Source organism: Alexandromys fortis, unplaced genomic scaffold (assembly GCF_014885135.2).
Source record: "Alexandromys fortis isolate MF-2015 unplaced genomic scaffold, M_Fortis_MF-2015_v1.1 scaffold_100_3062768_6864082, whole genome shotgun sequence".
Lineage (NCBI taxonomy): Eukaryota > Metazoa > Chordata > Mammalia > Rodentia > Cricetidae > Alexandromys > Alexandromys fortis.
The window spans coordinates 1,656,073-1,680,222 of NW_026067993.1; the positions used below are offsets into that span (position 1 = coordinate 1,656,073).

The window sequence follows — 24,150 nt, forward strand, 5'->3', positions numbered from 1 at the left end:
TCGGTTTGTGTTTTCTTCATTACTTCCATTTCATTCTTCAAGTCTTGAACTGCTTCCCGTACCTGTCTGATTGCTTTTTCATGTTTCTCTTGATTTTCTTGGGTATCTTTAAGCGATTTATTCATTTCCTCTACCTTTTTGTTTGTAATCTCTAATTGTTTATGGCAGTTTTTCACCTCCTGCTTAAGGTCTTCTATTATTTTCATATAATTCACTTTTGAGTCGATTTCTTCTAATTCTTCTGGAGTAGGGTGTACAATTCTTCTTATTTCGGGATCCCTTGATTCTGGTGAAGTCATGTTGCCTTTCAGGTTGTTGGAGGAAGTCTTGCATTGGCGCCTTCCCATCTCCTCCTTCAAATGGAGCCAGGAGAGGCCTGGTGTCTTGGTCCAGTCTTTGCATCCAGATGGAACTCCTCAGGACCACTCTGGGTGGGTTGTGGATGCAAGCCTGATGTCTCTCCTGGTGCTGGGTTCGGATCTCCTTGCTGCTTCGATGTCTCATAAACAAAGGACCTACCTAGCTCTCTGCAGGCAGGCTAGTGGGAACAAAGGAGCTACCACCCTCCCGTTTCCCCTGCCGATTCGGATTCGGTCCTAGAGCCAGGACAGGCTGGGCTGGGAAATGTTATGTGGTCAACGAGGGAAGGGAGTCTGATGGAGGGGGGAGGGATGTAGATGCAAGCTGGGTGGGATAGGAAGAGAGAGGTGGTATCGGGCAGTATTTAATATTTTTATTGATTTTATTGAGCTATACTTTTTTCTCTGCTCCACTCCCATCCTCTCCCCTCCCCTTCAAACCTCTCTCATGGTCCTCATGCTCCCAATTGACTCAGGAGATCTTGTCTTTTTCTACTTCCCATGTAGATTAGATCCACGTATGTCTCTTTTAGGGTCCTCATTGCTATCTAGGTTCTCTGGGATTGTGAATTGTAGGCTGGTTTTCTTTGCTTGAGTATTTAAGTTTTAACCCAAAGACTACTGATGCCCTCAGCTTTAGGTTAATGTTGACATTGATAACTGGTTAGAATGATAAGGATGAATGGTTGCTGTGTATTAAGCCCCAAATGAATCAACCAACAGCAAATCCACAAGAGGAGAGCAACTGGCCCAGAGTCTGAATAGGCAGCTCAGAGAAGGGGAACTCGAGTTTCTTAGATGCTCATGGAAAGATCCTCAACATCAAGATAATTAGGTAGATACATCTTAAAATTGAATGAGACTTGACTTACACCCACAAAATTAATAAAGTCCAGAAAGTCAGAAGGTGCCGTTTTGGAACGGAGGTGGAGAAATGAGTCTGCTTGTGCACAGCCGTGGCAATGCAAACTGGTGGGCTCTTCCGGAAGTCAGCAAATCACCCCAGCAAGCTGGGTGGGATAGGAAGAGAGAGGAAGTATCGGGCAGAGTAGCCCCTGAGGATGACCAGGAAGTGTAGGAGGGGTGTCTGAGTTCCCTGTCCCGGGCTGCTGCCGCGGTCAGAAACTCACTCACCCCAGTGATGTCTCTCCTCGCTTAACTGTTTTTATACTCTGGTTTATTCTTCTTTTGGAAAAGAATGGATTTCTTTTCCATTTTGATCTGAAGAATTCCCTCCAGTATCTTCCATAGATACATCCATAGATAGAGCTGATCTCATGGTCACAAATCAACTTTGTGTATTTTTATTATGGAATGCTTATTTTCTCCTCCAATGATGCCAGATACTTCGGCTAAATGGAGACATCTGGGTTCATAGTTGTCTTTCAGAATTTGAAATACAAACTTCCAATTGTTCTTTGCTTTTACCGTTTCAGTTGGCAAGTCTGCTATTGCTCTGATAGACCTGCTTTTATGTGTTACTTGATGTTTCTCGCCACTTTCAATATTCTTTCCTTGTTCCATATATTTAGTGGCTTAATTATGATGTATTTAAGTATGATGAGGGGAGTTATTTTCTGGCCTGTGGGTTTGGTATCATAAATACCTCCTGCAGCTGGATTAATACTTCTTTTCCTACTGTGAGAACCTTTATGACTTTCTAAAATGTCTTCTTTATCTGTAGAGCTAGATTCTTCTCCTTCTGTTCTTAGCATTCATAGATTAGGTCTTTTCATGCTATTCTATTTATTTTGGAATCCACATTTCTTCCTCATCATTGTCTCTTTTGCTTTGTGTGATTTTTCCCCTAACTCCTCCACCTTATCTTCAAACTTTTCTCTTCTGCCCTCTCTTTGATCCATTCTAATACTGAGACCCTCCATAGAGTTGTTTTATGTGACACACTGTGTTTCACTTCCAGCACTTCTGATTTGTTCTTCTTTAGTTTGTCTCTTTCATATTTTCCTCTTTCACGTTTTGCATCATGTTACTTATTTTACCCAGCTGTTCTCAACTGTGTGTGTGTGTGTTGTGTGTGTGTGTGTGTGTATCCCATGTGTGTGCAGGTGTCCACGATGGCCAGAAGATTTACTAAGGTTAGATATGGGAGAAAAGTGGGATATTTAAAGCTAAGGAGTAATTATTAAATCAACTTTGAAAGTAAAAAAAATCTATATGGGAAAAGTAGATGGGAGGGGAAAGTTGAGATACTGTTGGGTTCCACAGAATTTTAGAGACTGTTAAAGCTATGGATGATTATAATTAAAAATTAAAAAGAGTAGACAATAAGGATGAATCAATAAGGAAAGGATATAGACTTAAGAGGGGAAATACATCCCATCTAATTAGGAACTTGACACAGGAGGGTTATGAGTTCACGAACAATCTGAGCTACAGAGCAAGATCCTATCTTAAAACTGAGAAATAAATAATAAAAATTTAATTAAATAAAATGTTTTTTCCAAGATACAATAGTGATTAAAAATACAAAGCTTAGAAAAGAAATATTATATGAAAAGTGTTTTTTAATTACTTATGAACTCAGCATAAAATTGGGTTGATGTTACAATGAATATGTAACTTAGGCAATAGCTATGATCATCTGGCTCCTTCAAAGTTTTCTAAAATTGAGTCAAACACACACTCCCCTCCCTTTCAATGCCCCATGAAGACGCAGATCACTCTGGCCTCTCTATGTACCTGAAGGTAGGAGCAGGGAGTGATCCGAGCTCACCAGCTTCTGCAATCCTGCTTGGGTTGCATGCTTCCCATTCATGGCGCATCTGCCATCTCTCCTCATGGGTGGAGTTCCAGCACTCTATTCTCTTGAGACAATGTCTGCCATAGAATGGAGGAACAAAAAAGGCTGCATGAGGAGAGCACTCCATCACATCAGGAAAAAGATACCCATAGTGTGTGGGTGGAGGCCACTCAGTTCCCATATGCCCAGACCTAAAATAATCACTCTGAAATTATATTAATTGCAATACTGTTTGGCCAATAGCTTAAGTTTATTTCTAGCTAGTTCTACATCTTAAATTAACCCATTCCTATTATTTTATATTTTACCATGAGGCTTGTGGCCTACCACAAGGTTCCAGCTGGCAGCTTGTGTCTTTCTTCTCTGATGGCTCCATGGCTTCTTACTGACGCTGCCTTCTTTCTCCCAGCAGTCAGTTTAGTTTTCCCACCTCGCTCTATTCTGCCCTATCACAGGCCAAAGCAGCTTCTTGATTCATTAACCAATAAAAGCAACACATACACAGAAGGACCTCCCACACTAATAGTGAACACCAGACTTCCCTATTCTAGGAAGCCCTGTGATCCTTCCACAGCCAGCTCTATCACAGTCTCTTCTTCTCTGAAGTCTTTAATTTCTCATCATTACTACACTACACACACACACACACACACACACACGCATGCTCGCGTGCACACGCTTTTCTCTCCCTACACACTAGATCAATCCTCATGACTTATAGAAATGTAACCTTCTCTTGTTACCATGGCTCTTGGTAATCTACAACCTTGAACATAATTATTCTAATAAGATGTAAAGAAATCATAGTGAACAAAGAAATTTTCTTCCTGAAAAAAAAATAGTTGCTGTTTCATTTGTCAACAAAAACCCATTGTATATGTTGCGATCACCTGCTACCAAAAAATTACACCCTCACTTGGTACAGCTGCGTGTGTCAAGAGCCACATTTAGAGACTGAACTGAAAAGTTGTCGTGATCTCCCGGCTTGTCCGCAGCATTCCTAATATTGTCCCCTTCAGAAGTGGTCACATTTGGGGAGAGTGAAGATATCTCAACAACTGACACATCAAAACATCACCACATCAGTAGGACTCTATACATCAGCATTACCATACATGACATTATGCACCAATTTCCTTGTCACCCACTGTTGCCTAAGTGGCGATATTCCAAATCTCGGAAGATTGATAATGATGGTTATTCTGGAGTGAACTGTATCCCCATCTCACTCTCTAAAAACCAGGTCACATCCTAAGTCCCACTACCTCTGAATAATAGAATGGAGTCGCTAGTATTATTCATCTACTAGGACTGGCATCTTCATGAGAGTACAAGATCAAGACACTGACACACACAGAGGAAAGATGAAATGAAGAAACAGAAATAACAGTCATTGTGTGATGTTTTATTCTTTTGGCTTTTTGAGGGGCCTGCCACCCTGCTCCCAAGTAATTCACACACAGAAGCTTATTCTTAGTTATGAATGCCTGGCCTTAGCTTGGCTTGTTTCTTGCCAGCTTTTCTTAACTTAAATTATCCCGACTACCTTTTGCCTCTGGGTTTTTATCTTTCTCTGTTTCTCATACCTTTCTTTACTTCTTTCTCCGTGGCTTGCTACGTAGCTGGGTGACTGGCCCCTAATGCCCTCCTTTCTTGTTCTCATGCTCCTCTTCCTTGGTTCTCCTTTTATTTATACCCTCTGCCTGCCAGCCCCTCCTATCCTTGCTCCCGCCTCACTATTGGCCATTCAGCTCTTTATTAGACCATCAAGTGTTTTAGACAGGCAAAGAATCACAGCTTCACAGAGTTAAACAAATGCAGCATAAACAAAAGTCACACACGTGAAAATAACATTCCCCAATAGACAGCCAATTTGCAAGCATACACAAGGTCTCAGAGGTCAACCTCAGCAGTCCCTGAATCTCATGCTTCTAGCATCGAGAATCAAAGAGAGAAACTGTTGTTAAAGGCACACATTTTGTTACGCATGTCACAGCGGTACTAGCAAACTTAGACAATGGCTCTAAACAGCCATGGCAATTTTGCTCTTTCAGGGTTTTCTTTTGGGCCTGTTACAGAGAATGAGATATAAAGGAGTCTTTTCATCCTTCCAAAATGCTTCTTCTAGTGGGGCAGTGGTGGCGCACACCTTTACTCCATGCATTCTGGAGGCAGAGGCAGGCATTCTCTGTGGAGTGGAGGACAGTATGGTCTACAAAGCAAGTCAGCCATGGCTACGTAGTGGGGGAAAGCCTCTTCTGTTTTGCTATAGACATTATTTTATGAAGACGTGTTATCTAGAGCTACAGAAACTGTCTTGAAACTTGATGGAAAGAAAAAGAAAATCTCAGGAACATTGACTTTCACTTTGGACAGTGACAGGTTATTAACCCAAGCCCAGAACTGCTTTCCTCTTGGAGATCTTCTTCTCTGCCCTCTGATTAGCAGGGCAGACCATCATATCTGTTCCCCCTTGAAGCACCACACTCGTCATTTTCCTGTAAGGCCAATCTACTTCTCTATCTGGAATATGGAAGCATCATTCTAAGAGGTACACAAGTGAATTTAACCCTACAAGAAAACTAAAAGGAAATGGATGGCGGGATAACTGGAAAAATAAACAAACCTATTAGATGGTACCTAAAGTCATCCAGCAGGAAGTACTCTTTCTCCATGCCCTGACATCTTCATTCCTTTAATCAAGAAACGTTTATCATCACAGTTTACATGCCTGTCAGTGCCATTGCCATGAAACAGAAAATGGAATCATGAACCCGAACCTTGTCCATGATTACTTACTGTAAAATGGATACTGCGATCATTTCCCTTAGGATAGAGTCAATGGAATAAACTGTTACCTTTGGCCCCAAGAGTGCCAAGACATTGGACTTTCAACTTTCCGCACCATACCATATGTCTTAGTTAGGGTTTCTACGGCTGGGAAGAGACTCCATGACCATGGCAACTCTTATAAAGGAAAAACATTTAGTCGGAGTGGCTTATGTTTTCAGAGGCTTAGTCCATTATCACCATGGTACAACATGGTGGCATGCAGACAGGCATGGTGCTGGAGAGGGAGCTGGCTGACAGTTCTACATCTCGCACAGGCAACAGGAAGTGATCTGTCTCACTGGGCATGGCTTGGGCATATATGAGACCTCAAAGCCTACCTCCACAGTGACACACTTCCTCCAACAAAACCACACCTACTCCAACAAGGTCACACCTCTTATTAGTACCAGATTCTGGGGTACTTTTTCTTTCAAATCACCATACCATGACAGTGAGCCCTCTTTCTATATTATTAAACAACGCTTGAGGGAAAAAATCAGTAAATGCCACTTGGTAGCCACAGGAAGACTATGTTCTGTATCTCTCTGTATCTGTCTGCTGGTACAGGGCATTTCCTGTGGGGTCATCACAATGTAGGAAACGTCTCTGGTATCAGTGGGCCACAATCTATCGCCCCCTTTCTCTTAAGCCTTATTGCTCCCAGCTTGGCTGAACAGGAGCAACAGCTGCCATGATTGGTGGCAAAGTAAAGTCATCTGATGGAACCATACAATTCTTAACTAGCGTGAGGAGGAGCTAGCAAAATAAACCTTGAGTTTTGGGGGGTTTTTTTCCGTGTTATATTTGTGTTATTTACAAGCGAGACAAGAAATCATTATTTTCCTTCCAGGTGCCCACTAGCTGAAAAGCCACTTTTGAGGGCGCCAATGCCACCGTCTCAGTATTGTTTTTGCCTCACTGGAGGGTGGGTAGGGACTGGCAGTTGGACAGACTGTGTTTTAATTGGCCTCCTCCTAGAAGCAGAAGAGCCAAACATTTTTCGGGCTGCTTATTCCAGCCAGTTTCGGAGCAATAAAAGTGCATCTTTGATACGCAGAGTTTATGCTCTTCATAAAAATGCTAATTGCCATCTCTACTGAAAGCATTGGTGAGAATGCTTCTCCCCTCGGGCTCTTTAATATGAATATGGTTGTGCTGTGGCTGTGACCTTGTATTCTTTAAGGGGGGACAAAGCTTAAGTAAGCCCTTGCAGCCCCCACACTAAGGGTTCTGCCACGGTGATTCAAAAACATTCAAACGCTTCATGGAAAACTGGAGAGCGACGTCTTTGTTTCCTCCTTTCTCTCTTTTTAAATCTCTTACTACAAACACACAGAGGGAGATTACAATATTTTTTCCTTCTGTGTGTTTTTCCAAGGTCAGTCCGGAGAGTCTTCCTATTTGGCTGAGAAAAACTGAAGCCCCAGTAACTAACTGTGTTCACAACCCTCTCTGTGGCTTGGACACCTTCCCCACCTACAGATGCTACAAGAAGAGGCTGATGTCTTTCCAGGGCCCCACTGTTTGCTCCTCTACTACAGACAAGGGAGACAGAGTGATGAGTGAGGTTTTATTTGTCCTGTGGGATGACTCAGGCAACAAGAGTTTCCAGCGCAGAAGGCTGGGCTCTCTTTGCTTTGCCTGCCCCACCCCCATCTCTTTGACATTTAGGTCCTCGGGCGGGTTTCCACTCCCCCTGACAATCCCCTCACTCAAATCTCAAACTATAACAAAGCTCTTTTTTTTTTTCAAAGCTTCAATTGCACTCAATTTACTCTGGGAACGTGTTTAAAGGGCAAGGGTTTTGAAACATGAACAACAAAATAATCAGTTCTGGATTACACTAAATAGCATCCTTCCAGATGGAGCCAAGCCTTAAGAGGAAAAACAGCTTCCTGCAACCCTCCCTCCGCGAATGCGAATCTGTGGCTCAAAACTTTTTATTGAATATTTCCCAATGATGCCTGTCTTTCCAGTAGGGGAATGCGCAGTCTTTCTCAGAACTGAGACTGACTCTTCCTCGGTCCAGCTGTGGCCAGATGTTGCGCAACCGTTTGTTCTGTTCTCTGATGAAAAATGGCATCTCGTGAGCAGGCATTCTGCATTCCTACAAATGGTGTGTGTGTGTTTGTTTGTTTGTTTGTTTGTTTATGGGTAGGGTGAAAGAGCAGTTAATGTGAAAGAATTAAAACATAGCTGAATAAAACATCGTGCCCCTAAGCAATTTTCATTGTTACTGGGAAACCAAATATAGAAATCTAGATGGTCAAATGCTGATTTTTCAGGGCTTGGGAAATGGCTTCATTGTTGAAGTTCCTGCCAGGCCAGCATGTGGATTCAAGTTCATACCTGTATTGCCTACCTAAAACTGGGGCCCTGCAGCACACCTGTCATCTCAATGCTGGGGAGTTAGAAATGTGTGACTCTCCGGGGTCCACTTAACTAGTCAGCCCAATCTGTAAGCTCCAGGCTCAGTATGAGACCTTGTCCCAGAAAATAAAATGTAGAGTGCCTGAGAACGACAGTCAACATTGAATGCCAGGCATGTGTACCTACACACTCATATGCATGCACAGTCAACATTGAATGCCAGGCATGTGTACCTACACACTCATATGCATACACAGTCAACATTGAATGCCAGGCATGTGTACCTACACACTCATATGCATGCACAGTCAACATTGAATGCCAGGCATGTGTACCTACACACTCATATGCATGCACACTCAACATTGAATGCCAGGCATGCGTACCTACACACTCATATGCATACACAGTCAACATTGAATGCCAGGCATGTGTACCTACACACTCATATGCATGCACATGTGTCACACTCACAAACACACATAGAAAGAAACCGGGATGTCTCATATTCCTGATATCTTTTCTGTCTCATTGCAGCATGGACAAAGCTCGGTTCTTTTGCTCTTGACGTTCCAATCTACAAACCAAAGAAAAGAATGAAGGACTAGAGAGACGGCCCTTGTTATGGAGTTGTTACTCTACAATACTCTGTCTGCTCTTTCATTCCAGATCACATAATAGACACCTACAGGAGGCAGTCTCATCTGAGCAAGGAGCTCAGGTTATCAGTAGTCTGTGGACTGCATCTTAAAGAGCAACTGTTACAATGTCCCTCCAGAGATCTGAAGAAGGAATTGTTATTTGGTGGGTGGAATTAGGGGACAGAGAATAACCTAGTAGATGTGTTCCCAAAACCTTCTATGAAAAGTAGAAAGGTCTTTCCAGTGGTGTTGATACTTCATTAATCAAGATCCCTCCCAATTAACCCAATAAAGTACAGCTAGCTAAGAAGAAAGAAGTATAGAAGAGGGGGACAATCTTCTAATAGGGAGCCAATAAATAGCATTATATGAAGAAAAATGCCACATTACATCCAGGTGAAGAATGAATCCAGTCAAGCATGGCCAATGCCAGGGATACAGCCTGAGAAGACACCACAGATAACTTTATCATTGCATGAATAGCGTGGCAATGTGGCATATACTCATAAAACCAGAACAACCACAAGGCCACCTAGGTGACATGACATCAAATTATAGACCCATGGTAGTATCCACAGACCATAGTGGTCCAAAATATTGCTTTGTGACACAATTTAAACATAGACGAGATGAGATTGTTAGCCATCAGTGAAGGACACTGAAGGAATCCGAGAAGGAAGGTGACACCACGATCCAGTAAATCAGCAGCATGCAGCATGACCTTGGAGAGTCAGAAAGGAGAGAGAACTGAGACTTCCCTTGGTTTTCTTCCCTATGGTCACACTCAAATTCTTAGTTTATCATTCAAACTTTTGGTGTGTTTCTCCCATAAGAATAAGTGAAAATTCTTTTACATTATTGTCCTCTTCTCTGTCTCTAGTGCCTGATAAACATTCAGTATTCTCTAGATATCCAGTCAGTCGAGGAGCTACATGGATGCGTACATGGGTCAATGAATGGGTACCACGTAAAGAAGCCTGGGTGATGATAGCAAGGATAGAAACAGAAATGTGTACACAAAATCATCATGAAATATTAAAAGCAGCAGTAAGTTGTATCGGGGGCATAAAAGGGTCTGCAACACAGGGAATAGATTTAGTGGTTGTATGTCTGGGAGGAGGATGTAAATTTGGAGGGGAATGGAAGAGTCTATTTACAGAAGCAAGAGTGACTCCAAGTCCAGAAGGGGATTGACGAGGCTAGCTTTCACCCTGTTGAATTAAGACAACGGTAGCAACCTTGTTTAAAGGGTCTAAAAGAGCTGAAAACACAGAATGGGATTTGGAAAAGGACAGGAAAGAAAACGAAACAGGAAGAGTTTGCCTTTGAGAGGTGTCGGGTAAAGCTGTGGGCAAGGATGAACATGCCCAGGATGGAGGGCAGAGAAGAATAAAACAAAGACTGCGCCCTTAGGGAGGGAGGCAGAATGAGTGCCATCTCTGTGGAAACCGTAACTTAATCTCCTGAACCAGTCATCTAAGCTCTTGTTTGTCCAGATGACCCAGAAAATGCTACAGATCCTTGTCCTGTCTGGAGAGAGGAACCTTTAAAGGCAAGCTGTGTGCCAGCCATTAATCCGGATCACGAGTTCTTGCATGAGCCATCGGCAGCTCATGAGTGAAGCGGTCCAGGGATTGCCACTCAGCCTGTACACAGTAAGCTTATGCTTCCCTCTGATGCTATTTAGTTTGTGATGGTGTTATTAAAATGAAAGGGCTTTTTTTAATGAGCTGGGAGGGAATCCACTTAACCAAATTGTTCATAAACGACATAGAACACATCAAGACCTTGCTTTACGCCAGTCTCCCAATGCAGGATCCCGCCGTCGCAAAAACCTTTTCATATAAATATTTACAAGGAGAAAGAAAAAAGGAAAGTGGTTTGGGGAGCCACCAGAAAGAATAATACAAGAATAAACTTGAATGCAATCCAAATGGGCTCCACCAACAACAAGGAGAACCTGCCAGCGCCTGGGAGTTGGGACGACAAGAGAATCCAGAGTTCAGAGTCAAGCAGCTCATGAAAAGCTTCTCTTGGGACTCATTTCAGTTACCCTATAAAAACTAGATTTTGGGGTTTATTAAAATCGTCAAAACTTAGCTTGCAATAGACTCCCAACTGATATTTGTGATTAATTCATTACCCATTGTTTTTCTCTCAGCCATCAACTTCTAGTCTCTTCCAAGCTCCTTCAAAAGATGTACTGTTGGTGCTTCGAGCTTGTGGCACAGAAAGGATGCCTGTCCCCAGGCTAGTCACTTTGCATTTCATTTCTGAAGTTGCAGTGTCTGCTTATGTTGCTATGCGTGGAGCCTGTGTATCGCCCACCATTTCCATCTCTCCATCTGCCTTGCGTATCCTAAGTACAAAGAATGGCACATTAACAGAAATACCAATTATATAATGTTTTGCAATTGCTCTCCAGCCCTTCCCTCCACTCTCACTGGCTCCCCTGTGCAACCTTCCAACTCAGAGCAAGTTTGAAGCAAACTTGGCTCACAATGCATTTTGCAAATAAACCACAAAATAACATGATTGTAAAAATGTTAGCTGCAAAAGTAATAAATAAGGAAATAAATAAGTGTATAACCACAGAGCCTTGTCTGACTCCTCCACTCCCTGACCACAGTGGCCCTCTGCTGTCTGTCCTCACTAGGGGACTGAATGAGAAGCCAAGAAAACAGGAACACACACACCCCCATGCTTGCCCAGGGCCCTCATAGGTGGAAGTGATATTTCTGTCCTTGCAAGACAGAAAGTTCTATACCAGAACTATCTAACAACAAACAAAGTAGAGAGGCTTGGCTCTATGCCACCCTGCATTTCGATGGTCTATCATTTTGTAAGCCTAGTAGGGTCAGGCTCTGTGCCTAGATACATTCATGGGACACCTCATTTCCCTCCTTAGCAACTCTAAGAAACAGACATAATTTGTTTCCACTATGCAGATGAAGAACGTGAAGCTTGCAAAACAAATAGCAATTGAATCGCATTTCCCAGAAGCTATGTAAGCTCTACAATTATTGGAATGGGAAGTAGAGAGTAAAGGAGAAACATACTATGCCTCCTCCCTGCCTCCTTCTGACCACTACTTTCAAGCCTGGCTGAGATACCCTTGTTTTAAGAGAATTGGGGGCTAAAATATATTAAAGTCTAAACAGCAAGCTTGTCAGTTCTTTTGCTTATTTTCTTTGAAATCTTAATGGCTCCAAACCCTTCTTCATCAGAAGATCTCTGGCTGAAAATATTCTCCCTAGTGTGTAACTAGTGCTGCCCAATCAAAGATGGAACAAGAGCCTAAAAGCTGGGCCCAGAGCTCAGTAACAGAGCAAAGTCACCAATTTAGGGGTAGTGGTCAACGGTAGTTTATGTGAGGGATAGGACTTGAATATCAAAGATGGAAAAGAACCAATCTGTACAGACAGCAGAATTGTAGACCTTTGATCAGGGCCCACTGCATTGCCCAATGTTAAAGGAATAGGCTTACCCCATTTCATCCATGAGCAGTAGATACATACCCTTCTCTAAAACTGTAAAGTGCATATGGCATGTGGAGTCCTTTGGGACAGCTTATTTTCCAGAAGAAGAAAAATGGGAAGAAATTTGGGGAGGGAGGGAGAGAGAGAGAGAGAAAGAGGTGCGTAGATAGATGCATATACAATGAAGGATGGTCAGAGGTTGAAAACACCATGCATGGGTTAAAAGAACATACCAACTGCTTAATATACAAAGTTTTCTTCCATCCACTCACGTCTTTGGTTTTTGAAACATCTGCATCAATAAGGGTCATTATCCCCATTTTCCCAACGAGAAAATAGAGGCTTCTCAGAGACTGAGCCCTGACTTTTCCAAATGTCATGGGAAGCCAAGACCAACACCCAGGTTTCTAGCCTCCACCTCAGAGCTCTTCATGTCCTTTACTGCCGTGTTGGAAGTTCTGGAGAAGAGGCACCGCAGAGCTCAGTGTGAAAGACTCAGGAGAAGCTCCTAAAAGTCACAGTCAGGACAGAAGGAGAAGGGCATTCAGGAATATGGGTGGAGTAGAGGCAACAAGGACAGTGGAAAGTGCAAAGACCTGGAAGACGAATGAAATCTTTCCTTCTCTAGGACACTGCATTCCAAATGCCGGAGTCCTGCGGTTTGAACATAAACATTATTTTAATTCAGTAGGGATGAAACTCCTTCTAAAACTTATTATGCATTTGTCTATATTCTAACACAAAGTACAAAGAATCTAATTTAGCCTTCTAGGGAGACTAGACTGTCTCCATGATGCCTGCCATTCTAGAGGACTCTAAATTTAAAGGAGCCACTGGACTCCACACTCAGGTTGAGTTGCTGTGACCTCTTGGCTACCGGGGATTTGTGGTTAGATTTACTGCTTTGCTGTGTGTTCTGCCTCATCTTTCCTCATCGAGCCTATGACCTTGTTCATCTTCAGCAGGCCTGCCTATGGCAGCCCCTCCTGTCACTCTGAATGTGTTGTTTGGAAGCGCATATACATCTGGAGCTAGCTGAGCAACCCACATCTGAGTCTGGGACCTCAGTCCATTAGCAACGGGGGCACAGTACTGAAGCAACTTGTGACTTTGTTCATGCCCTTTCCTCAACCAGGCTCCTGTATGCTTTTTCCTTTGTTGTCCTGAAGATCTGAGTCAAATAAAAGTCTCCCTCGGGAAATAGCCTAGGAGCGCCAAGAAACGGCCTTACTAAGAAGTCTTCAGCAGAGGAGGCCGTGGTGGGGGAAGTCAACACCATCTCCCTTGGTCTGATACTGTGAACATTTAAAGACAGAATTTGCCTTTCACGTGGCTTTACGTGTGTGTCCCTCAAACCGGACTTTGTCAATAAGGTTAAAAATGCTGCCCTCGGTAACATTCTTTCAGAAAGGAGGCATATGTGGGAAAGAGAAAAGGGAGAAAAGGTTGGTTAGAAGCCTGGGGGGAAAAAAGTGGGGATGAAGAATATGAGGAAGGGGGCAGCGGGAGCTGGAAGGCACATTGTCCCTTAGCCCCACCCATTTCCTTGTGGCCGCAGTACAATCAGGATCCATTTCTGAAATCCCCCCAGCTTCTCCCTGGATTCTGCCAAGGAAAGCAGAACCAAGACTGAAGGCTCCAGCGGGGGATTCAGACGAACCCTCTTCCCCACCCCCCCACACCCACACTGATGATGCCCCCAGGAAGAGGCACCAAAGGTCAGCGAACCTGGTGCCTGAGTCCTGTGGGAGAAGGGAGCAACCCAGCTGGCAGGAGACAATGTTCTCCTGTGGCTGCGGGCGCTGCCCCTTCCTGCTCCCGGCAGCCTGGCTCCATTGCACCAAGCGTGTCCCTGGATGAACCCTTGACGGGCCCTCCCGCTGCTAGACAGGTATTCAAATGAATGCGTGTTTTATTTTAAAAGACTTTGTTTAAAAAATATGGTCTCAGAAAGTTCTCTGTTCCTCTTGCTCACCAACCCCAGTATAAGAATCCTTAGAGTCTGAAATCAACAACATCAGAGCAACTCAGCGTAGGTTGGAATCCCGAAAGATGCCATCCCTGCTTTGGAAATTACTAGTTTTTCTTCGTTTGGATCTCCTGTTGAGTCCTTGATCTCCTGTTGAGTCCTTGCCGTCCCTCACGGGACACAGATCTCCACAATACATAGCAGCCTTGACCCACTATGTACATCCCTGAACAGACACATAGACTGACTTTTTCAGTTTCTGTATGTGTGTAGGGTTATGCACGGTGTCAAGTACGTGTGAGGTATGTGTACAAGGATATGGTAATATCTATGCACACGTGTGTTCAGGCACAAGGAGGCCTGGGATCAATGGTGGGTGTTCTTCCTTCATCACCTTCCACCTTTGCTTTCTGAGACAGGTTCTCTCACTGGACCTGAAGCTAAACAGTTTCTCTAGACTGGCTGTCTAATGAGCTTCATGGATCCATCTGTCTCTACATACCTCACATGCTGGGGTTACAGGCCCCACCATCGTGCACAGCGTGGTAACTGTGTTCTGAGTATCCAGAATCACATCTCCACACTTGCTAAGTAGACAACTGACTGACAGCCATCTCCCCAGTCCCTACATTGTTGGTAGAATTGGAGAATCAAATCCGGGTCCGCGCTCATGCCCGGCAAGCTCTGAGCTATCTTCTCAATCCTATTTTAAGTTCTTAGGGTTTTGGTCAAGGAAGCTGCCGAGACAGGTGAAGTAATTTGGATCTTTCTAGCATATTCTGAAAATAGTATCTCATTTTTCGTTCAGGAAACCATCCATTCTCAATCAATGTGGTTTCTGAGGGAACAATCTTGATCTTGTGGGCTTCAATGGTAGAGCAGGTCCAGGCTGGCTTTTGAGAACATACAAATAACCCGATAGCCACAGTGGATGAGTAATAGGCACATACCAAGGCCGTGGAGAGTTAATTCTAAGATAGCCATCAGAATTACTAGGACTAAAACACCAGATTTTTTGTTATGTGTATCAAACTGAGAAGTTGAACCTGTGACTGCTGAGAGACCCCAGGAAAGGGGCATATTTAATAAAGAATGCATGTAGAAAAAAACCTGATAGGAAAAAAGTATAATTCTGTTCTCTTGTTTGATATATGTTATAATCATTCAATGATGTGCCCCAAAGGCTTTTCATAGAGCCAATTGGTGCAGGACTTACCTTAACTGAAATCAGGAGAGTCCTGCTTAATACAAATACAAATAAAAATCTATTGTAATATGAAATCTCAGCTTTGGAGTTTTATAGTTTGCCAAGTGCCGGCATAGGCAATGTCTCATTTAAAAACATACGCGTTTCAAGAAGTCCCGTTATCATGTTCACACATACTTTAGTGGAGGTTAACTAGTTTAACCATGTTCCAGTGGCCAATGAGTACCCAAGCTTAATGCTGAAATCTCAGATTCCGACTCTGAGTCTAATAGCATCATTCACCTGAGGAATTATCAATCCAGTACAAGAGACAAGCGAAGCCCAGGGATAAACTTAGAAGCCATGCAGGCAGGCAGGCAGTCCATACAAGGGTGGGATTTGTCAGCGCAACTGCTAGGTACTCAGAGTGAATGCTTTACGAGTCAAGGGGAAAAGTGTGCTGAAGCTTGGCCAGCAAGAGAAAAGCAGGAAGAAGGGGCTGCACTGTGAAATTTCCTCAAGGGATAGTAAGGTGCTGTTGCTTGTCATATGAAGAAAGGCTTTTCCAAAAAACCCAGGCTAGGGACTGGAGAGATTACTCAGTGGTTAAGAGCACTGGATGCTCTTCCAGAGGACCCAAGTTCAATTGCCAGCACTCAAACGGTAACTCACAACCATCAGTTCCTGGTGACCTAACGCCCTCTTCTGGCCTCCTCAGGTACCAGGCATGCTCATGGTACACAGACATACACTTGAGCAAAACACTCATACACACGGAGCAATAATAATACTTTTAAACATTTTTTAAAATCCAAGGATAATCCCATCTTTTTTCTAATAAAGAAAACAACCTGGGGTGGGAAAGGGTTTGCCATAAGTACTTGCTATTAGTTGATTATCTGCCATTGCTAGTCATATGCACCATTGCCAATACTCACAATGGCTTTCCAAGCTGGATATTGTCTTCACTTTTAAGATTTGGGAAATAAAACTTAAATTTTCTTTCTTTGGTTCCTTTTAGAGGCTGTACTCACATTTCAAGTGCTCTTCCTTTCTCAAACAAATGAGGAGGGCCCACTTCTCTCTCAGATGCCTCTGAAGGCACCCAACTTTTTCACTGTTCTTTCCTATGCTCCCTACACTCAAACACCGAGTTCATTCAACTTGGAAAGTCTCCTTTCTACATCCGTGTGATATCTGTGAGTTCCTTGTGGAACCGGAGCAGATGAGAAGAGAGAGAGAAAGCTGAAAATACAGAGGGCAACAGTTTTGACTTAGGCATGTGGCCAAAGTTATAAAGAAGGCAAGGAAGGTGCTTAAAGAGCCAAAGGCCAGGCTAAGCTGTTGCCAAACTAAGCTGTGAAGAAGCCAGAGCCTGAGTATGGCCAGGCTGACTTGTGATCTGCTCTGAAGTCCTCAGAGGGAGTGACCAGGGAGGGCAGGTGGAATTTCTTGTGAGAAGTGCTCTCCTTTTCCAGGACTAGAGATGCCCTATGCAGTTGAGCAATGATGGGATTAGATTTCAATGTCTAGTGTTCCTAAATGACGTGTGTAGAAAGACTGGCGTGGTTTCTTGTTTCCTTCTTCAGAGCAAGGGCTGGTTGGGTCAATTTCACTCTCATGAGGAAAACCTAGCTAGCGCAATGAAGGCACATTTCTTACACTAGAAATATTACAATTTAAAAATGAAGTAGAGGCTGGGTCACTAGCAAGCTTTATGGAGATTTCAATTTACGGATGATACGTTCTTAATGGGATACTAGAAGAAATGTCTCTCAAGGCACCCAGGCCATCTAATAGCTTGTATTCTACTATCACTTCTCGGGCCTGTCTTCACAGCCAGAATATTTAGCAGAGGACCAAAGTTCTCATCCCCGCACTTCTCTGTACTAGATGTTCAGCAGGGAAGAAGCTTTTGCTACTGCGAATCTCAACTTCTTCATCTGTGAAGTACGTAGAAGAAAACCTTCCCAGTGGTTGGTGTCTGAAGAAATAGAATACTAACGTGAATTTTTTTTTGAAAACTGTGAAGCACTATACTACTTCTGCAATCTACCTGAAAAATAGAAATTTTCTTCTTATCGATAAATATAAAGCATTGAAACAGACCCAAAAATTGCAACTCCAACCCTTCTAATTCAGTTTCTTTTCACTTTTTTAATGGTTAGTTTTCATTAGCTCAGTGTAAGTATCTTCTGGGATAAGAATTCCTTTTATATCCCTTCCCGATGATGCTGAGTAAATATGATATACCCAATGTTCTAGATGCCAGAGACATGAAGCAAACAGTGACAATGGTGATGGTGATAAATACCCAGAATTCCTTGGGCACTTTCCATGGACCCTATTTGACATACTCTAGATCTCCAATCTCTTAACACCACTATGAAGGAGACATATTGCTACCTCATGCCACAGATGAGAGAAGATGACTTAACGAGACTCAATAATTTCCCAAACGTCACACGGGGGCTTATTAGAAATGCTGCTGGTTTCTAAACCTCCACATGTCAATAGTGTTCCACTGCGACAGAAACCATGGTCCTTGCTCTCATAGAGCTTACAGATTCATGAAGGATGCAGACAGAGTACCAGATCAGTACACTGGGATAAGTACCTTCAATTGTCAGAGAACAGATATCTCCTAGCCTGTTGGTCATTTCCCAGGAGTCCAGGCCAGATGTGTATCTGTACACTATGAGGACACAGGTCTTTTCCTCTGGACTACTGACAGCCAGCCTTGAGTGTACCTACTCATAATATCACCCCTCCCATTCATCAGTGCATGTTTTCAAGATATTGGACAGTCATTGTCCCATTTGATCCTCCCAACAGATGCTTGAGACAAGTGGACTAGGGACTATTATCCCCAATTTACCTGAGGAAACTGAGGTGCTAAAAGAGAAGACCTGCAGCAGATAATTAGATCCATGCCCGGACCTCACCATCATCTAACCTCAATGACATGTCCTCTAGCATAGCATCCCACAGCTTTACTAAAGCTGACTTCTCTCCTAGACAAATGTGCAAATGTTTCCAAAGACACCTCAGGATAGGACTGTGAAGACCCTGCCTTCTACAAAGGTGGTTTCCACCCAAATCAGCCACTTTGGATTTATAATACTGAGCTTTCTCCTTCGTCTCTAATACATTCAGCTTTGAGAATTTGGTACCCTCAGACCTTTTTAATCACTGGGTTATGCTGTACTTTCCCTTGTATAATTTAAGCGTCGATTGTGATCATTTTGGTCATTCAAACAGCAATTTAAAACACAGCCGGTCCCAGTTAATATTGCTTAAGGATGCACGGTCCAGACATGCCCTTGGTATCAGATACACACCATACCTATTTTCAGGGACAAGGAAATCCACCCACACACATTCTCTGCTGGTCTATGGAGTTGGCATCCAGGCACTGTGAAAGTCTTCAGAGGCTATGACATCGTTCCACCTTCCACCTATTGCCAACATGGCTTTAAACACTGGGATGTGTTTTTGTTTGTTTTCTTTTTTTGTTTGTTTGTTTGTTTGTTTTATGAGGTTGGGGATTAAACCCACGGTCTTGCTTATACTAGGTAAGCCCTACACTTGAAATCTTTGGTATTCTGAGGCAGGATCATGCTATGTATCCCAGGCTGCTCCTGAATTCACTGTGAATTCAGGCTAGCCTCATATCTGTAATCCCCAGACTCTTGTGTGTTGAGATTAGAGGTATGTGCCTCCATGCTCAGTCCCAAGGATATTATTTTATTTCTCCCACCTATCTTTCTTATTTTTTCTCTGCTTCTCCAGAAGGTACCCTGTAGGGGCCAACCGACCTGTCAAATGGCACCAGTATAAAGCAGTGAGGATTAAGAAAGAGACAAATATAGAATCTGCAGGGCTCTCGGTGAATACTGCAGCAGCTCTGAGTTTATTTCTCATAACCCTTTTATACCCAAAGCAAAAAAAGGGGAGGGCAAAAGACTTCTTTACCATGGTTCAAGGAACAAGCAAGAATAATCATCTCCTTAATTCTCAAAACATCTAGTAACCACGCCTTTGAACAAACATCCTATTATTTGACCTTGAGGAGCAAGAAGAAGTTTGAACTCTGACTTTAAGTCAAGATGGAATGGAGTCCCTGTGGTCTTCCCATAGTACCCAACTGTCTAGCCAGGGACAACCCCAGACAGGCAAAGACTTTTAGCATGATTATCAATTGGTAAGGGACAAAAATGGTTGCAGCTGACACATGAATGTCTCAAGCGGTCATGAAGGGTAAGAAGGACATACGTGGCTAGATCATGTCCAGTCTCGGAAACTCGGTCACCGACTTAAGGCCCATTCCTTGCTAAGTTTCATCCAGGGTTGCTAATGTGGCATAAGCATCTTTAAGTTTGGTTTCTGGTGTTCCAGGACAGAGTAGAAGATTTGCAGATATAAACAGTGCATACCTCTTTTGGGTATACCCAGGTAGAAATAGGTTTTGGTCTTACTGATCAACCTCAAAATTTGTAGATGTGACTTGACATGCCTGACAGGGTCAGCAAATCAGAAACCCAGTACAATCTGCAAATTCTGGTCATGTGGTTCTTAGCAAGAGGAAGGAATGGCTGGGGCAGGGAGACCAACCCCACCGCCATTTGAATAGACCTCACTCGAGGGTGTCAGGGCAAGCCACTAGACATTGCAATTGTATGTGCTACATCTGCCCTCCAAGGGATGCTTCCAGAAACACAGCTCAGACTATGCCACTGTGCAGCATAAACTTCATCTTTGTCATCTTCCCCCTGAGTAGTCAGTGTTGCTCCCTGTCTCCAAGCTGCCGCATCTACTAGACCTAGAATTCCGGGCTCACATTGTCTCTCCCTTGCAAACTTGTGCTTGGAGTTTGCTGACTACATGTTTGAATAGCTAGCTGTTCCTTCCTCCATAGTCCCTTAGGGTTGCAGTAAGCATGTTGCTCTGCAGCCATTTTTATGATCTCTCTGCTATGGTGCCGATCTAGAATGTTCTCCCTAAAACATATGAGTCAAAGGCTTGGTTCTCAACTTAACTATTAGAAAAGAGTGGAAAGTTGGGAGGTCTTCTTACAGGATGATGAAAGGTTTGCAAAATGGTAATCTAGCTTCTCTCTTTGCTTCCCCGCTACCAGGAGGGAAGCAGTTTCCTTGGCTATGCATTCCCACCATAATATACTGCCCTGCCACAGGCCCCAAAGCAAACAAACCACTGACTGTGGAGCACCCAGCTAAACACTTGAAAACAAAGAAAAATGCTAAGAGAAGCAGAGGAGAGAAGGGAGGTGGGAGATGCAAAAGAAGGAGAAGGCAGAGGGAAGAATAGAGAGGGAAAGAAAAGAAGGAGGAGGATAGAAGGGTGGGGAAAAACCAAGGGGAAATGACAGGAAAAGGAGACTTTGCCAAGTGCTAATCCTTCAGGAAATAGGAATAACCTCTCCACCACCTCCACTCACAGGAAATTCATATCCATTCCACAGCATCTCAGTCAAAGTACTTACTTGGATCTGATAAGACATGTACTGACTCTTGGTTTTCTATTGATTCGAAGAGGCTCCTAAGAAAATTTAATAAGAGTAGGAAAGATAAATAAATGTACAGGTAATAAACTCTAGATTACATAAGCAAACATTTACTCAATTACATTCCTATTAATATATTGACTCTGTAATGAATTTTTGAGGTATTTAATTATCAATTTGACAAGATAATCTAGGAGTAGTTAATGATTATACCAGTAAATTGTTTTTTTTAAAAAAATCACTGACAATTATTAAGTCTCATAACAGACATCAGATTAACTTGCTAGAGCTGTCTGGTTAAATAGACAGCCATTAATTATGAGGTACTTACACATGCTCTGCATTTTAATATGCGAGTCTGTTTAATGGTGAAGCACTGCCGGCAACGTGAACAGGAAGAGTTTGCACACGAGGCATTTCCAGATTCCATATGATGTGACCCCTGAACAGCCAAGAGCATGGCGTGGCACACCAAGCCAGCTTCTGCTTTTCATCTGGGAACAGAAAACTAGAAATCCCTAAACAGGACAAACTGCTTGGGCTATGTACTCTCCGCCCTGTCTTTCTCTGTGAGTGGTCAAAAGGTGAATAATCTCACACCGCTATTCGGGCCCTTTTTAAAATAATTGCTCAGGGGACTTGGTCTGTAGTTTTGTTTTGTTTTGTTTTTAACTCTTTGGGGCCCATCACCCAGCTCCCAAATAAATACATGGAGACTTATTCTTACTTACAAAAGTTTGGCTTGTTTCTAGCCAACTTTTCTTAACTTCGATTATCCCATCTACCTTTTTACCTGTGTCTATCCTATGCATATTTCTTTCATCCTTACTGTATGGCTGGTTGTGTTGCCGGGTGGCTTTTCCCTGGGATCCTCCTCTTCTCCTCTTCTCTTGCTCTCTCTTCTCATTTCTTCTTCTATTTATTCTCTCCATCTGACAACCCTGCCTATTTCTGTCTCCTGCCAAGTTATTGACTGATCCGTTTTTTATTAGACCAATCAGGTATTTTAGGCAGGCAAAGTAACACGGCTTCACAGAGTTAAACAAATTCAACATAAAAGAATGCAACACATCTTTGCGACACTGAACACTTACTTGACAGAATAAACGAATGTCACACATCTTCAACTAATATTCCACAATAGTTGGCAACAAGAAATTACACAGCAAAGCCCAGGGTGACTTTATCTTACCTTAGAATGGCAGCTGAAGACTGATGGCTTAACTAGTTGAGAAGAGATTAAGGCCAAGAGGCCAGTCTTGCCCCGTTGGCTTCTCAGAGATCCGGAATACCTTTGCTTCAGTTCAAGGCCCAGGGACTCCCTACCTGCTCCTGGACAGACAAACTTCATTCCATAAACAGTCAAGAGAGGTTTCACAGAGTCCCCTCTCGTTAACCCTTAAGGATCTAGATTTTACTTTTCTCTGAAGATCGCTTTCTTATCCCTTATTCACCATTATTTTTGTCCATGACTTGCTCTTCCTCATCACTATCTAAATGCCCTGGCTCCTGCCCCCTCTCCCTTAGCTCTTTCAGAGCCACACATTGCAGCTGACAGCACAAACTAAATATTCAAGAAAGTATTTCTTCACTTGAGATGAAGTAAACTGTCTTGGATTGGATTGAATCCAACTGGAGTGAATGGGACCTCGTAAGGAAGGAGAACAGAAACCAGAACTGACTCTTTACTTTAGATTCAAGCACTTGCATACAATGGAGCAAGAGAAGGGTCATTTGTGGACTCTGTATCCACATGGCTGCGGCTGAAACCTCAGTGCCGCTGCTTGCCATCTCCACGATGTGGGTTTCACTGCTCAGCCTGGCTGTACCCCGCTCTGAGAGCAGGTTAAGACAGCCTGCCTCACATGACCACTGTGAAAAGTGAATTACTAGGTACTGACTTAGCTTCTGGGAGAGTGCCCAGTCCCTGGGACAGGCTGGACATGTTCGGAAAGACAATAACTTCAAAATACAGTTTGCCACCTTGGATTGCTGCCCTCTTTTGCGTGCAACAACTCACGTCATAGTCTCACAAAGGTTTGTCACAAGGAAACTGTCCCAGTCATTCAGCAAGACACCTGAAGGCCTGGCAAGATGGCTCACTGGCCAGAGTCACTTGCTGCCAAGACTGACGTTAGAAGAGAACCAACTCACGAAACTGTCCTGTGATTTCTACAGATGTGCTGCGGTGCATGAGCACACATGCTCGCGCGCGCGTGTGTGTGTGTGTCTGTGTGTGTGTGTGTGTGTGTGTGCGCGCACACTTAAAATAAGTAAATGTGAAAAAAAGAGAGGAATCTGAGGCTCTCAAAACAAGTGTAGATAAGAGCTCAGGTAGGACATATGAATTTGTAGGATCTGAGCCTTCCGGGGGAGGGGTTAAGTCATAATTTCAGTTTAATCTGTGCCATGAGAGTTTGGTTATGTGATCCTGTTAGCAGTATGCGCCGTTGGCCACCTGACAGGCAAGACTTAGGCCAACTTTGTCTTTGACACTATTAGAATTGCCTTTTCTTACCCAATCTTAACCAAAGCAAAGGGTGCCAACATGAAGCAAGATGAAAAACCTGTGTCGGAGTAGGCTAGAACTTGCCCTGTGGGGAAGTCATGAAGCCAGAATTCTAGCCCAGGTTCAAACTCATAACATCAGCAGCTAACACTACTGAGAACTTACCTTGTGTCTTGCGCTGCCTTTACCTCACTTAAAGCTCCAGACAAACAGCAGGCACAGCTTCTCTGATCATCACATTTGGCAAGAGACTTACGCTGTGGGTAAGCAATTTATTCAAGGTCAAATTGCTGATAAGTTGCATTAGCGTCTCAATGACCTTAAACACACAACTCCCTGAAGCCATGAGAAGTGCACTCTTGTGATGAATTTCACTCCTCTAGGGGGTGATTAAGTGGTTTTAGGCAACTCAAAGTCAAACCCCAGACATTTCAAAGTATTCCAAAGGTAACAAACAGCAAACCATTAGGCATGGGAAGTTTTGTAATAATTACATAAAATAAATGCACAGTTGGCAGAA

At 43.2% G+C, this 24,150-nt stretch overlaps 1 long non-coding RNA gene across 1 annotated transcript in view; it reads right to left on the reverse strand.

Annotated features, from left to right (window-relative positions):
• Window positions 1-23,911, reverse strand: part of LOC126512298 (uncharacterized) — a 66,846-nt gene extending 42,935 nt beyond the window's left edge. The window contains exons 1-5 of the long non-coding RNA XR_007594997.1: window positions 23,796-23,911; window positions 21,453-22,453; window positions 21,101-21,156; window positions 11,107-11,322; window positions 3,060-3,197 (exon numbers count right to left, since the gene is read on the reverse strand). This is a non-coding gene — a long non-coding RNA (uncharacterized lncRNA). The remainder of the gene's footprint in view (window positions 1-3,059; window positions 3,198-11,106; window positions 11,323-21,100; window positions 21,157-21,452; window positions 22,454-23,795) is intronic.
• Between the last annotated feature and the right edge of the window lie 239 nt (window positions 23,912-24,150).